Below are 16,788 nucleotides of genomic sequence, written 5' to 3'. Positions count from 1 at the left end.
AAGTAATATTCTATAAGTTCTATATTATAATCATCTCATAAGAACACTTGACTTCCACAATTTCGTCTTCAGAAATAATTCCTGAAAATATAAAAATTTAATTATAAAAATACACAATATAATTTATAAATATCCATGAAGAACATCTACAAATAAACCAGCAGGCTTTACAATTTTATTGCATTCTTCTTCAAATTTTTTTATTGCTACCGAATCATTAATTTTCCTGTTATTCGTAGCTTCTGTAGAAAAATTATTAATTTTTTTAACTATATTGACACAAGATTCTTTGAATTTTAACATCTCCAAAATTAGAAGCAGTAAGCCGGTGCATTTATTAATAATAATATGGGTTGTTAAATTGCCAATTGATTTTTCATTTATTTAAATTGTTCTTTTTTAGTAATCTTGAATTGATCTAATATCTCATTTAAAATAAATTGTGGGTAGATTCGTTATAAAAGATTATCCACAATATATGATCCTATTTTGTTCAGTTTCCTGTTTCTTAGTTCAAGTAAATGTAAACTTTTGATTTTTTTCTTAGACCAAGAAACAAATCCACGCGTGTTTGGCATTTTCTAAAATTAATATTGCTTTTATTTTATTATTGTATACTATAATATATAATCGTACATGCTTCTTTAAATTTAAATTTCATATTAAAATTATGTGTCACTTGATTTTCCAATTTTATAAAGTCTAAGTTAATTTAAATACATAATACAAAATAGCTCAAAGACAAGTTATGTAACAACACGAAAAAATAATAGAAATAATTCAAGAATATTAATATTTTAGGTGAACCAATAATATGAACAAAAAAAAACTATATATGTATTTAATAAAACAAAATAAAAAAAACGAGCTATCATATTTATTTTAAATACACTAAAGTCGATTTGAAATGAACATAATACATTCTTCAAATAAATCAATCAATAATTTCACGGGGAGAAAAACTAACAACAAACAATGAACAAGGAATACAAATCCATCCAGACGCTTCCATTGGAAAACCAAGGACACAAAAATATGAAATAATATCACAACTGTGATACAAGTAAAAATTAATTAATTAATTGATGACATGAATTAACAAATATACGAAACAATAATACCTCAATATAAAAACTAAAATTGAATAAAAAACTTACCTTTAAAAGTTTATAACAAAAAACACTTCGTCTGATGACTAAAAAAGACTAATTTGTTTCTCTACTTGAAACTGATGTTTCTTCAACCACCAAAACTTAACTAAAATTTCTAAGTCAAGTACTACCCGAACAGAAAAAATCCATTTGTTTTGTTCTTACATTTCACTTAAATTTCGACCCAAAAAATTACACGCAGGTTACATGCATTGATTTGTATAACTCATCACTTTGAGGATGCGAAAGTAAAAGTTTGAAGTAAATACAAATTCAGAGCTAGGGTCACTATTAACTTTGAGATCATTTTTTTTTAATTAATATTAGATTTTAAATTGGCTTCCGTATTTGTATAATGTATTTATTATATTTGTTTATATGATAAAATGTGATTGGTTTACAACTAACTATACGACAAAATATCACAAAACTTATTAGCACTAATAAAAAGTTAATAACTGTATACGTTATTATATTTTTAATATATATTATTGTATTATATATTAATTTTATATAATTTTTATTAATAAAAATATAGTAAGAATTCACAAAAAAGAAAATATCACAAAACTTATTAGTTTTGTATTATATATATTAATTTTATATAATTTTTATTAATAAAAATATATTAAGAATTCATTACTATTATAAATTTCATAATCTATTTACAACCAGTAAATTCACTATATGTATGAGATCTCAAGTGCGGTCCTGTTCCATGCAAAAAAATTGTAGAAGAACATTTTAGAACCGAATGTTTGTTGATTTCGTGGCGGCACCACATTACGGGCTATGTTTTCTTTTGCATCCTTTTCTGGCCGAAAGTGTGATTCCTTGTCTAGTAAACGCCGCTCTTAAATAAGATTTGGGGTCCGCAACATTTTCCGTCATCCATCGGGCAGTACCGCTCCACAAGCCAGCGGTGGCGGGAAGCCAATGGATCAACTGCAAGCCCAATCCTCACCCAGGGAGGTTCTAGGACCTTCCTCAGATTGGGCTTGTTCTTCCGGGAACCAGTTGACAGGGGGCTGACTTAATTATTAGAATAATAAGTTTATTCTAAGAGAAATACTATTATTATTAAATTATTTAAAAATATATAATATACTTACCATAATTATTAGCAATAATTATACAATTATAGAATAAGCTTGTTAAAAAATTGACAAATCAATATATTTGTTGAAACATTAGAGTATAGATTTATTTTATATTTAGAAGTGTAGAAATTAATATTCAATGATAAAATTTCTTGTAAATGTTAAACATTTACATTGACGACAATGACGTCTAATTTTAATAACAATTTGTTTTAGAGGCTCGAATTCGGCGCAGCACGATTTTTGTAGCAGATCGCATCTGTTTACTAACAAGATTAATTATCGATTAATTATCCTGGCGAATGACAGAAGTTTTTCGAATTATACGAATTGTCGAAAAATTCATATAAATATTTAATTGAAACTGTAGCACCCGCGATTCAGTATACAAATACAAAAATGAATAATTTTTTTTTTCATATTAAAATTAATTGTAAACTTTATATAATAATAAAAATATTTTTAAACTTTTGTATCTAATAATAACTTAAAAAATATTTGTAAATTTTATTATATAATAACATGAAAAATATTTCTATTTCATCGATAAGGTCTATTGCTCTTTTTTTATACATCTTACACCTTAAATGTACATCGTTTAAAATTGTTTAAAAAACAGTTTATACAAACTGTTTTTTTAAACACTTATTATTATTATACAATAATTTTAATATGTGGCAGAATAGAAATCATAAATAAAATATTTAAAAAAAATAGGGGGATAGCCGGGGAGACTGGTAAACCATTGTATCATCCGTCCTTTTTGTTGGTACTTATTTGTATCAACTGTTCTATAAAAATCATACAATTTAGCAAATTGTGAATTTATTTTATTGTACACTTCAAACTTATGTGGTACCTATGTGGAACAATTGTACCGAAAGGGTTAACCAATCGGTTTATTTTTTTTTGCAATAAATTGTCAGCATTTGGGTTCAAAATGTGTTTCTGCCTTTCATCTAAATTCTGTTTGTTGTATGTTATACCATATAATAACTACAAAATTTACTATTATAACCAAAAACTAGAAATTGCTGAGAAAAATCCATTATAAAATTTATTATATTATATTATTATTAAATATATACCTGAAAGTATTTTTTGTACTGGAGATCCTTAAAGACACATCTTTTCAAGAGGTCATCTAATCTAAAACCGTAATGTAATTATTATAACTGTTGTATAAGTACTTTATGAAATTTGCCAAACACAATAACTAACCAGCAAAAATGAAATGAATTAAAAAAAATTTTACATTAAATTCAATGATTGAACAATATAAATAAACAACATTCTAACAAGATATGTAAAATAATATACAATAACAAATACAAACAATTAGATTGTATATACTGATACATAAAAAGATTCTTACCAGAAATATACTTTCTCAAATTAGTAACATTCCTCGACCTTCTCTAACCTAAAAACTACTGAATTTTCGCCATTCTAAAATCTAGTAAATTATTTCCTCTAACTAAAATCACTAAATATTCCCTATAAATCTCGGAAATTTTTGGGGAATTTTTATTACCAATTTATAAAATTAAACATTAAAAATCCCTACAACCCCAGACGTAAAGGTCGTGCCTTTTCGACGATTCCGAACGTCTATCATCGGCTGTTGCCCCTCCGCCCTATTTGCTTGGCCCCAACTGGAAGTAACCAAATATTCTACGCATGCATACAGTATGTAACAGAGCTAGAAAACCGTTATTTAATTGCTTCGTGGGAGGATTTTAGACCACCACTTGGTTTAGGTGCTCACGTATTTTTTTTCAGATTTTGAATGGTTTTCATAAAACTATTCTTGCATATGTTAATCATAAAATAGTCGTAAAATCACACAAAATTTATTTTAAAATATTCCTATCTTAACGTCTACGTTAGTTGATTTTTAACATAACGGATTTCCTTTCGAAGCCTCATCAAGTGTCAGGGTGTTGTCGCACAGTTGGTTCGTATTTTAAATGACTGGATTGCTACATGTTTTTATGTAGAACTATTTAATAAAATATTCTTAAATTAAATTAATTAATTAAAAGGTTTAATATATTACCCTTACGTGAAATCTTAGAGAATTGTGACTCTGTTCTGATATTCGTAAATTTAAGTTAATGAATTGATTTTTAAATGATTGAAAATATTTGTAAGTACAATGGTTTTTCCTTATGCAAATAACATTAGAATTGTAATATTATTGAAACAATTAATTGTATTGTATTTTGTATTGCATTAAGGTTTTTTAGACCAAGTACATTATTATTATTTAGATTAGGGTTTCATATAGAAAAACTCTTAAATTAGTTTGGCAACAATGTTGAGAAATGGAAAATTTGTTTAGTTCATCTGATTGGTTGAAGTAGGATCGTTGTTGGAGACATTCAGATTCTTAAGGGTCTTAAGTCACCACCTACTTCACCCCCTTCCTAGAATCCGGGTTTATAAAACTCTGGGATTCATTTATTTCGGAAGATTTTATCCGAATTTTTCAAGTGTCGAGATCGAAGTTCTTTTAGTTGTTTTTACTTACTGTTTGTCAAAATTCAACCTTTTTGCCAAGTATTTAAGTAAATTTAAATCATTCAATTTTTATATTTATATTTGTTTGTTGTTTGTTTCTCTTATATTTATTTGTTAATATAGTTAGGTTGTTTAAAATTGAGTTTTAATTAATTTCAAACTATAAATTAAAGAACAATATAACAGTGAGTAGAAATTATCTAATATTTCGGTTTGGTAAAAGGTGTGAGTATTGAGTGTAATACATCACCTTAGTTGAAGAAGATCTGTTCAACAAAAACAAAGGTTAGTGATATTGAAATTAATTATACAGTAAGAATTGTATAGTCTAACCTCATCAATATCTTGTGTAAAATTTAAATCGCTCCCTTTAACCTGTTGTAACGAGTCTTTCAAAAAGACTTTGGTTATACCGATTGAATTATCATCGGTAACCCGTTACAAGTACCAGCAAACCGACTTCCACTGAACTTGTTATTTTAGTTAGTCACGTTCGGAACCTATGGACTCGGCACGAGTCGATTTCTGAATCGGAACTGCCGTGGATCCACATGTTTATATCAACCTCGAAGTAAACAATTGTTCTTACAGGGCTAGGAAACTCTAATGGGTAAAATGGTTCATGAATTTTTACTGCCATCTATCGGGACTGGCTATTACAATCATTTAAATTTCCACCAATCAGAAACAGCTCTCCCTTCTCTCGGTCATCTATCCGAAAAGAAGCGTTATTCCCAAATTGAGTTAGCGTCGGTTTTGATAATCTTTGTTTAGCGTTGTTTAGTTCCATCAGGTGCGCGTTTTTTAAGGATTTTCCCCTCTCAATTGTGTTATTTGTGTTGTTTGTGTTAGCGCCCTTTTTATTTACCGGTATATTTATATTTCATAAGTATGGGAAGAGTAAAACCATGCTGTGTACCTGGGTGTAACGATAGAAAGACAAAAAGGTAATATTAACCATTAAATATTATATTCTGTAAATAGTAAACCATGTAATTTAAATTATAGATACAGCATTACTACGAATGAAAAAACTCGCCCTATTTGGCTTCAAAGAATTAATAATGAGAAACTTTCCCAATTGGATGATAAACAAATAGGAAATTACCTTATTTGTGGTTTACATTTTGAGGATAGCTGCAAAGAAGCTAATGAAAAACTACGAATTGGTGCCTTACCATCACTTCATTTACCTGGTAATTTTTAGTATTAGAGTTAAGTTTTAATGTTCTTTAAATATATTTTTTGTAGGATACGTAAAAACGCAAAATGATAATTTTTTGCCACCATCCCCTCCTGAAACCCTTACATCAACTCCTAAAAAAATAAAAGGTAATTTTTTTTTTTAAAGACATGACATAAATTAATCATATTTATTTTAGAAAATGTGGGTACTACTTCTAATGTAGAATTTAGTCCTGTAAAATCAGTATTAAAACCTACAAAAATTTATAACAGAAAACGGGTATTCAGAGTTATGGAAAATGATACAGAGTTAAACGTTATCCAAGAACCTTCAACTTCGAATACTTCAATGGCATCCTCCATGCTAAATTATGAACAATGGCAGCAGAATATCAGCAAATTCTTCCCAAAAGAAGTAAGTGTAAAATATATTAATGGCAGGGGTAGATTGTAGATACCAGTGTGTTTTTATGATTTGTCTCATTTTTGATTTTTTTTTTTATTTTTTTTTTGCAGCCTTAAACCACATTGTATAACAACTTTTTTGTTTACATTCTTAAAAATATTGGTATGTTAAGAAAAGTTTTTTCATAAAAATCATATAAATTAAATTTAGAGCCATAGATTAGTTAAATTTGTCAGTTGATCAACTACAATTACTACATAATATTTTTGCTTCATTTAAAAATTTCTTATTAATCTTTTGTTAATTTAAAACTTATTTTCAGGTCCAAGGAGAGCAACCAAATTAAATAAGAAATACATTGAGTTGAAGTGTATAGTACAAAAAATTACAAGAGCAGCTAAGAGGGCACACAAAAAACATTTAGAAACAAAACAAAAATTAAAACTTATAATGGCAAATAGAAACCTCACAAATGTTTTGAAGGATGTTAATGACACCACTGTGTTTTATTGAGAATCAGATTCGTAACCAAAGATGGAAACCTAGAGGGAGGCGATTTACTATGGAAGATAAAATTTTTGCTTTGTCTGCATTTAAGCAGAGTGGAAAGGGGTACAGGTTCCTTTCCAAAATTGTTAGTTTATCTAGCCGTAAGACTCTTTCCAATCTCTTAAGCCAAATTCCATTCCATTGTGGAATTAATGAGAAGTTTTTTAAACATTTAAAGAGTGTGGTGGGTAAAATGAAAAAAATTGATACTTACTGTGTCGTAATGTTCGATGAAATTTTTTTGAGTAGTGGCATTTCATACAATCCCAAAAAAGATTTTGTAGAAGGTTTTGTTGATTTTGGAGCCAATGATAGGCGATCAAACTTTGCTGATCACGCTCTAGTTTTCATGCTGAAAGGTGTTCACAAAAGTTGGAAACAACCCATTTGTTTTTATTTTTGTGAACATACTACTTCAACAGTAGACTTGGTGCGGGTATTAAAAGAAGTAATAAGACATGTTCGTTTATCAGGTTTGAAAATTGTCGCTACAGTATGTGATCAAGGAGCAACAAATAATGCTGCCATTAATGTTTTATTAAATGAGACGAATTCTTATTGTATAAAAGAAAATATTGAAAACAAATTTTAAGGATATTTAATTGATGGCAAAGAAATCGTCCATTTGTTTGATTCTCCCCATTTGCTAAAAGGTGTCCGAAATTCTTTATTAAATAAATTATTATATTTTAAGCAAGATGAGTTGGATAAAGTTGCTTCTTGGTCACATATTATAGATATTTATAAAATGGACCAGAAAATGGGGAATTTTAGTCAGTTCTCAAAGTTGACAGACGAACATGTCTTACCTCACAAAATAAGAAAAATGAGGGTAAAAGACTGTACACAAGTTTTTAGTAGCACTGTTGCTACAGCTCTGAAAATTAGGGCTGAAATCAGTAAGGAACTGACACCAAATTCTCAATATTTTGTGAACCCTAAGGCAACAGAAACAGCAGATCTTTTACTATTTTTTGACCAACTCTTTGATAGTGTCAATGGCAGTGCGATAAATTCTCATGTAGGAAAAGATTTAAGAAGTGCGGTGACATTCAAATCTAAGCATTTCATGTTTTGGCAACAATCCCTTCCAATTCTAAAATCAATGTATTTTAATTCCCCTCCTTCTTCCCATCAAATTGTCACACCATCACTAAAAAATTGGCATTTTACACTTCGTGGCTTCATATATTTACCGAAAAAGTTATTAGACATGGGATTTAAATTCGTTAGTCCCAGGTCTTTTAACCAAGACCCTCTTGAAAACTTCTTCGGTCAAATAAGAAGTCATGGAGTAAGAAATGTCAATCCAACGTGCACCTCCTTTATCTCCTCAACCAAAGCTTTAATAGTAAACAATTTTATGTCATCACACTCCCCAAGTTTTAACTGTGAAAAGGATTTATCGACGGGGGCATTGGATAGTTTAAAAGATCTCATTGCACAAGAAGACACTAGTGAGTCAAACAGCGAAATTGATTTTGTTTCAGAATACCATCACACTCTGTATAAAACATCAGATTTGTCTACACCATATGTAGCTGGTGCAGTTATTAAAAAAAATGTTTAAAAAACTATCATGTGTTAATTGTAGAAAGTTAATGGTAACTGAAAAAAATCTTCCCCCAAATAGGTTCATTAGGCGAAAACGTTATCTTCGTGGATTGCTTTCTGAACGAAAAAGCGAGTTTACGAATATTTTTCACAATATTTCTTCTATAGTTTTTAACATCCTTCCAAACATAATTCATAAAATTCATTTAAAAAAAATTATATTAAAATGTGTTCAAACAAGAAATTCAGAAGTAGAAACTTTATTTTGTACGAGGCATAAAAATTTCAAATTGTTTTTTTATAAAATTGTTATAAATATTTGTTTATTTTATTATATAAAAAATATAAATAATTTATTAAAAGGAAAAGATAGTAGGCATAAGAATTTAGACAATTTAGCAATTAAAGCTTTTACTAAATGTTTAAAAATGAAAAAATAAAAAATGTGTATTAATAGTCTGAGTTTTTTATTAAAAATATTATTTTAATAAATAAAAATAAAAAATTAATATAAACCTAGACCTATGGGATTCCCCTAATACTTGGCGGGTTATTTTAGAACTGTTCAGTCCCAATAGATGGCGCTGTCCACGTTTATTTGGTTACCAAAATTTACTACAGAGTTAGCAATCTATAAGTGTATATAGTCTTTGTGTTCTTATAAGCTGGAATCCAACGGCGCGGGACTCGGCGAGCGGATTGCTGCCTGTGCAGCGACCTTTATTTTTCTGAGTGCTACTTTAAAAAAAAAAGAATGCAATGAAATAAGAAAAAGACGATGGTGGATGTGCTCTATATATAAGAGTCGAAATAGGTAAGTAAAACAACTTGCGAAACGGTAGAAAATTAAGTGTTCCACTTATTACGTAAATATTAACTATTAACTATTAATAAAACATTAGAAAATATCTTATTGCAGATATAATATCACAAACATGTTAGACGATTTACGTCGTGAGCCATCAAATTATTTTGAAAATTTTTGTCGAATGTCAGCCACAGATTTTGAATTTTTGCTAAGTAAAATAGGTCCAGTTATAGCCAAAAAGGATACCAACACTAAGATTTTCACCTACTGGAGTTAGCTTTCAAAGCCTGTCGTACTTGTTTAAATTTTCACCACAAACAGTATCTCGATGTGTATAGGATGTACTATCACGTGCATAAGTGGTCTGCCACTTCATTGACGTCAGGCGGTTACGGTCACATTCTGAATTACCGTGCACTTGTAACGGGTTACCGATGATAATTCAATCGGTATAACCAAAGTCTTTACTCAATACTCATACCTTTCACCAAACCGAAATATTAGATAATTTCTACTCACTGTTTTATTGTTCTTTAATTTATAGTTCGGAATTAATTAAAACTCAATTTTAAACAACCTAACTATATTAACAAATAAATATAAGAAAAACAAAAACAAACAAATATAAATAGAAAAAATTGATGATGATGATTTAAATTTACTTAAATTCTTGGCAAAAAGGTTGAACTTTGACAAACAGTAAGTAAAAACAACTAAAAGAACTTCGATCTTGACACTTGAAAAATTCGGGTAAAAATCTTCCGAAATAAATGAATCCCAGAGTTTTATAAACTCGGATTCTAGGAAGGGGGTGAAGTAGGTGGTGATTTAAGACCCGTAAGAATCTGAATGTCTCCAACAACGATCCTACTTCAACCAATCAGATGAACTAAAAAAACATAAATAAAAAGAACAGAGTTACAATTCTCTAAGATTTCACTTAGGGGTAATATATTAAACCTTTTAATTAATTAATTTAATTTAAGAATATTTTATTAATAGTTCTACATAAAGACATGTAGAAATCCAGTCATTTAAATTACAAACCAACTGTGCGACAACACCTTGGCACTTGATGAGGGTTCGAAAGGAAATCTGTTGCGTTAAAAATCAAGTAATGTGGACATTAAGATAGGAATATTTTAAAATAAATTTTGTGTGATTTTACGACTATTTTATGGTTAACATATGCAAGATAAGTTTTATGAAAACCATTCAAAATCTAAAAACAAATACGTGAGCACCTAAACCAAGTGGTGGTCTAAAATCCTCCCACGAAGCAATTAAATAACGGTTTTCTAGCTCTGTTACATACTGTATGCATCCGTAGAATATTTGGTTACTTCCAGTTGGGGCCAAGCAAATAGGGCGGAGGGGCAACAGCGGATGATAGACGTTCGGAATCGTCGAAAAAGCACGACCGTTACGTCTGGGGTTGTAGGGATTTTTAATGTTTAATTTTATAAATTGGTAATAAAAATTCCCCAAAAATTTCCGAGATTTATAAGGAATATTTAGTGATTTTAGTTAGAGGAAATAATTTACTAGATTTTAGAATGGCGAAAATTCAGTAGTTTTTAGGTTAGAGAAGGTCGAGGAATGTTACTAATTTGAGAAAGTATATTTCTGGTAAGAATCTTTTTATGTATCAGTATATACAATCTAATTGTTTGTATTTGTTATTTTATATTATTTTACATATCTTGTTAGAATGTAGTTTATTTATATTGTTCAATCATTGAATTTAATGTAAAATTTTTTTTAATTCATTTCATTTTTGCTGGTTAGTTATTGTTTTTGCCAAATTTCATAAAGTACTTATACAACAGTTATAATAATTACATTACGGTTTTAGGTTAGATGACTTCTTGAAAAGATGTGTCTTTAAGGATCTCCAGTGCAAAAAATACTTTCAGGTATATATATAATAATAATAATATAATATAATAAATTTTATAATGGATTTTTCTCAGCAATTTCTAGTTTTTGGTTATAATAGTAAATTTTGTAGTTATTATATGGTATAACATACAACAAACAGAATTTAGATGAAAGGCAGAAACACATTTTGAACACAAATGCTGACAATTTATTGCAAAAAAAATAAACCGATTGGTTAACCCTTTCGGTACAATTGATCCACATAGGTACCACATAAGTTTGAAGTGTACAATAAAATAAATTCACAATTTGCTAAATTGTATGATTTTTATAGAACAGTTGATACAAATAAGTACCAACAAAAAGTACGGATGATACAATGGTTTACCAGTCTCCCCGACTATCCCCCTATTTTTTTAAATATTTTATTTATGATTTCTATTCTGCCACATATTAAAATTATTGTATAATAATAATAAGTGTTTAAAAAAACAGTTTGTATAAACTGTTTTTTTAAACACTTATAACGGTTTTCTAGCTCTGTTACACACTGCCTACTCCACACCACATCGTAAGATGAGATTCCCAAATGTGTTGTCGATTCAATGTGAATTGTTATTGTGAATAGAAGTCAACAAATATGAATCTAAACAAAGAAACACGTATGCGAATAATTTTCCTTAAAGAACAAAGTAAATATTGAATTTTATATGTAGCGAAGGAAGAGAACCTCTACATAATAAAATAAATACAATTTTGTGATTATAAAATGAAATGGGAAACACTATGGTCATTGTGCAAAGCGACATTTTGAGATCTAAGATGATTTAGATTTAAGAATCGAATCGTAACACGACGTGAATTTTGTGATATATTAATTTTAAATTATGTATCAACTACAATGTTGGAGATTCGCAGTCAGTTTTCTTATATTCAATTTTAATAACAAAAAAGACAAAAAGAAACACTTCGCGACTAATATAAACAGCAGTAACGTTCCGAATACAAAATACACACATACACAGAAATAATTATAAAATTGATTAGTATAAATAATTTTTTAAAAATCCATTGTTGATAAAAATACGCCAAAATAGTGAAAGTATAAAATAATTTTAAAAATCAGGCAATTCATATAATTTAGTCATTCTATTTATTCATTTATTTATTCTTAAATTTCTAAATATTTGTATAATATTACGTACAGAATCTCATAAACAATTTAAATAAATAAAAAAAGTACAAAATATGTGTAACTGAGGGAATCTGAAATCGATAGAATGAATCTTATATTTTTTTCCTTTTCATTTACAATATTGATATTTAATTTATTTGTTTAAAATAAATATCAATAATAAAAAAAATAAATAATAGTAATTACAATATTATATAACATGAAAATTTAATGTATACATTTTACACACGAGGCTATTTAAACTGTATTCAACAAGATTTAAAAAATAACATTTATAGAATCAGATTACAAATGATGAATGAGTTATAAGATACAATAACAAATAATATTGAAAGAAACAATAAATGAAAAACAAGAGTGACGATTTTTTGAACAAACAAAAGTGCTATTTTTGAATTCATAGATCCAAATTTTGTTTTCGTCGCTTTTTACAACAAAATGTATGATATATTGTTAATAATTATTGTTAATTTATTGTTTTAAATTTAATCTACATAAAGAAATTAATAGCAAAATTGTCCATAAAATAAAGTTTTAAAAAAGTAACTGGGTGTTGTGAATCATGACCGTTAACTTTTTATTTAACAGCATAAGAGTAAATACAATTAACAATTTGCCATTATTATTAAATAGAATATTACATACTAATAACATTTAAGTAATTATCGTATATCGTGAAATTTCAACTCATAGGCACGAGCAATTTCTAATCACTCGATCTTTTTTATTATATTTATTCATAACATTTAAAATGTTTTAATATGTATTATTTTACGTTTCGTAAATACTTGGTTTTGTTATGAAAATAGTTTATTTTATTTCTTGTATGTAATATTTTAAATATTTTTAAAATATATCACAGTAGGTCAAATACTAATTTAAATCATTTTTAAAATAATTCAAAATAATATTAATTAAGATTATTTTAATAGTTATTATTAAAATAATCGCTTTAAATATTGAGTTATTATAACAATTTTGAACAAAACACAAAAATATTCTCTGAATAATTAAAGCCTAAAGCCAGAATTAGTTAATAATTTGGTGTGTTTCAATCCTTGCAGTCCTGTTTATAGTATAAAATGTTGTTCTGTAATTTCGATACACTTTAGGCAGTGTCAAAACTTATATAGACTAATTCAGTTTTTGAACCAAAACGATGCACGATAACAGAATGTGATGGTCGAGGTCAAGCGCTTCGGAAAGTGGCAGACCACTTATGCATCCGATAGTATGTAGAGCACTGAATGGAGAACTCAAAAATAAAATAATGGTAAGTATATTCAACTTTTTATTAATAAATTGTAAGTGAAATAAACATTAATGATAACATTATAAATATAAATAAATGAAACTTTTTTATAATAATTATCTAATTATCTAAGACATCTGTATATTTAAATTTAACAATTGGTCTTGGCTTGATTCAAATGTATTGCACTGAGACCCTTCAGAGTTTGATTGTAAAGGGGTATAATTTCCCAAGAATGAAGGCGGACCCGAAGTACCCACTTCATGAAACATGGATGAGTATTCCATGGGTTGATTAGATGTGGATGGGTATCCCACAAACTGATTTAAAGTGGATGACCGAACGAAGGGTTATGCATATTACTATATTGAGGGTCCTGAAACGAAAACTTTTGCTTATGCACATGCCGAAACATTAATTGGTCGATTTCCAGCATTGCAACTCCTCTGCTAAATGGATCTAAAGATCTCAGTTTTGTTGGAAGCAATTCGCCATATAAGGAACATTCATCTGGAGTAGATGATTCCGATTTGGCTACTTTTTTTAAAAGTAGCAAAGCTTCCTCCATTCTACTTTCATTAGTACTCATCTTTCTCTTTTTTCCCTTTTTCTTAACATCAGTGTCAAATTCGTCTTTACTATCTCCATTGAAGTAGATGGGGTAGATGGAGCTGTTGTTGAACTATTTTCTTCGTATAGTTCATTGTTTCCTATTAGGTTATCGATATCCTCTAATACCTGACATAAAAACCAAATAATGAGCAAGACTATATGAAGAAAGAAAAAACTGGAAGCATTAAAATCATTTGAGGGCACTACAAGCCTATTATGAAAACGTTTTTATATACAGCTATTCAATGGTATTAAATTCTCTTGTAACTTCGATCTATTACGTTTCAGTAAATATATGAAAGTTGTTATTGAGTTCGAAATTAAAATTAAATTAATAAAAGTGTTAAATTCACATTTTTTATTCAATGATATATTTTTAGTTACCTTTTTGGGCGCTATAGACGGAAAACACATAATTATCGAAGCTCCAATAAGCACCGGGATCGAGTTTTTCAACTATAAGGGAACTTTCAGCATTGTACTTATGGCATTAGTAAATTTATGAATTTATATACGTTGATGTTGGATACCAGGGAAGAATTAGTGACGGTGGTGTATTCCGAAATACCACTTTATACCAGAAACTGCATAAAAATGAGTTAAATTTGCCTCCAGATGAACCATTGCCTTTATGAAAGATAACATTGCCATATGTGTTAGTGGGGGATGATGCGTTTGCTTTGTCCACTCACATGTTAAAACCATATGCTGGAGTTTACGACAAAGGTAGCCCGAAATGAATTTTTAACTATCGCCTTTCTCGCGCTCGAAGAATAGTAGAAAACACGTTTGGTATATTGGCATCCATTTTTAGAGTATTCAGAAAGCCAATACTTCTCGAACCTCATAGAGTCACAGAAATTACCATGACTTGTGTGTTGCTACACAATTTTTTACGTAACAGCAGAACGGAAAGATATTTATCCCCAGATTTATTATATCATGACAATAATGGTCAGCTAATTTCTGGGTCATGGAGGGAAGGATATGAAAAAATGACTTCGTTCTTACCATTTCAACAAGTTTCTAAAAGGCCTGGACAACAGGTTAAAGATATAAGGGACAGCTTTGCAAATTATTTTTCAGGGCGAGGCGCTGTACCCTGGCAACATAAACTTTGATATTATAAAAAAGTCCAGAAATACGTTTAAATAAAATCCTATCATTATTCGAATAGTGTTTTATTCAAGACCTTCATTTCTTATTAAGTGAAAATTAATAAAAGTAAAACAATTTATTTTATATTCGACAATTCAGTATATATAAATAAAAATACACGGAAGGGCTAAATTATGGTGTATATTGATTTAAAAGAAAAACATTGAATAGTACGATTCAGTTTTATTTTTTACTACTGTTTTCGTTTCCTATTTTTGCTTTTTGTTTTATTTTGACTTGATAAAATTGCCTCAAAATTCATTATTATACTGTATGTGATAAGAGCTTTCGAATAAAATATAACAATAGAACAGATATTTCGAAACTGAAGTTTTATTTTTTACCATTAATTATCTTGTACCATAAATTCCTCATAAAATAAATCTAAAAATAATTATATATAATATATGATATTATTAGCGTCAAAAGAGTATAAAGAAAGTTTGCAATCGGCTTTCACTAAGCACCATCTACCACCCCAAAAAAGGGCATTCAGTAAACAGATAATTAAGAAAGAGATGAATAATAATTGGGGTAAATAATAAAAATTTGAACCGATGAGGTTATAGAAATTTGGAAATATATGTTTAAAATAAAATTTGTCAAACGAAATATTTACTACTACTACTACTACTACTACTACTACTAGATAATAATATCTTTGTAATGTTTAAATCAATCTAGTATTAATTTAAAGAAACTGAAACAAAATAAGGTTGGAATGGAGAAAATTTTAAATATTCCATGTTTTTTGTTAACAAAAACAATTATAGACTGGTTATTTGTTAATTTTAGTAAAATTGAGATAAAACCGATAAAATTTTACTAGAAATATCACATGAAATAAATAAAAAATGTGTACTAGTTAGTCTTTCATTCTATAATATAAAATTTTGTATCTATATTAATAACATAATATTAATATACCTCCGAATTTTTTGTTTCATTGGGTTTGTAAATCCCATGTAAAAATTTGTACATAACAACAAACCAGTTTGGTTTAAAAACGTCTGCAGTTCCCTCTTCAGTCAGTACTTATTTACAGTCGGCTGCAGAATGGCATTACCACCCTAAGGTCCAGTGAGAGAGAAGGATACAGCAATAATATACTTGTACAAGTGAAACAACAAATTCGTTGTCTTGGTGGGCTGTGCTATACCATAAATTAACCCAAAAATTCAATGAATTTACATTTTTAAAGTAAACATCTTGTAAGGTGAAGTAATCCCATAATTTGGGTTGTAACATTTCTAAATAAATACAAATATTATAAAATCGAATGAAAAAGTAACTATTACTCATATTTTATTTATTTCACATTTTCAATAATAGAGAATTTTTTCTCAATTCTACTAAAATTAACAAATACTGATCTGTCACTGTTTTAGTTAATATCCAAAATTAATATTATTAT

The 16,788-nt window shown here is 28.4% G+C and overlaps 1 pseudogene; it reads left to right on the top strand.

Annotated features, from left to right (window-relative positions):
- Nucleotides 1-9,403: 9,403 nt before the first annotated feature.
- LOC126265980 (uncharacterized) lies at nt 9,404-14,851 on the top strand (annotated as a pseudogene).
- The last annotated feature ends 1,937 nt before the right edge of the window (nt 14,852-16,788 follow it).

The sequence above is a fragment of the Aethina tumida genome, chromosome 6, assembly GCF_024364675.1.
Source record: "Aethina tumida isolate Nest 87 chromosome 6, icAetTumi1.1, whole genome shotgun sequence".
Lineage (NCBI taxonomy): Eukaryota > Metazoa > Arthropoda > Insecta > Coleoptera > Nitidulidae > Aethina > Aethina tumida.
This window is presented reverse-complemented; position numbering and strand designations above follow the sequence as displayed.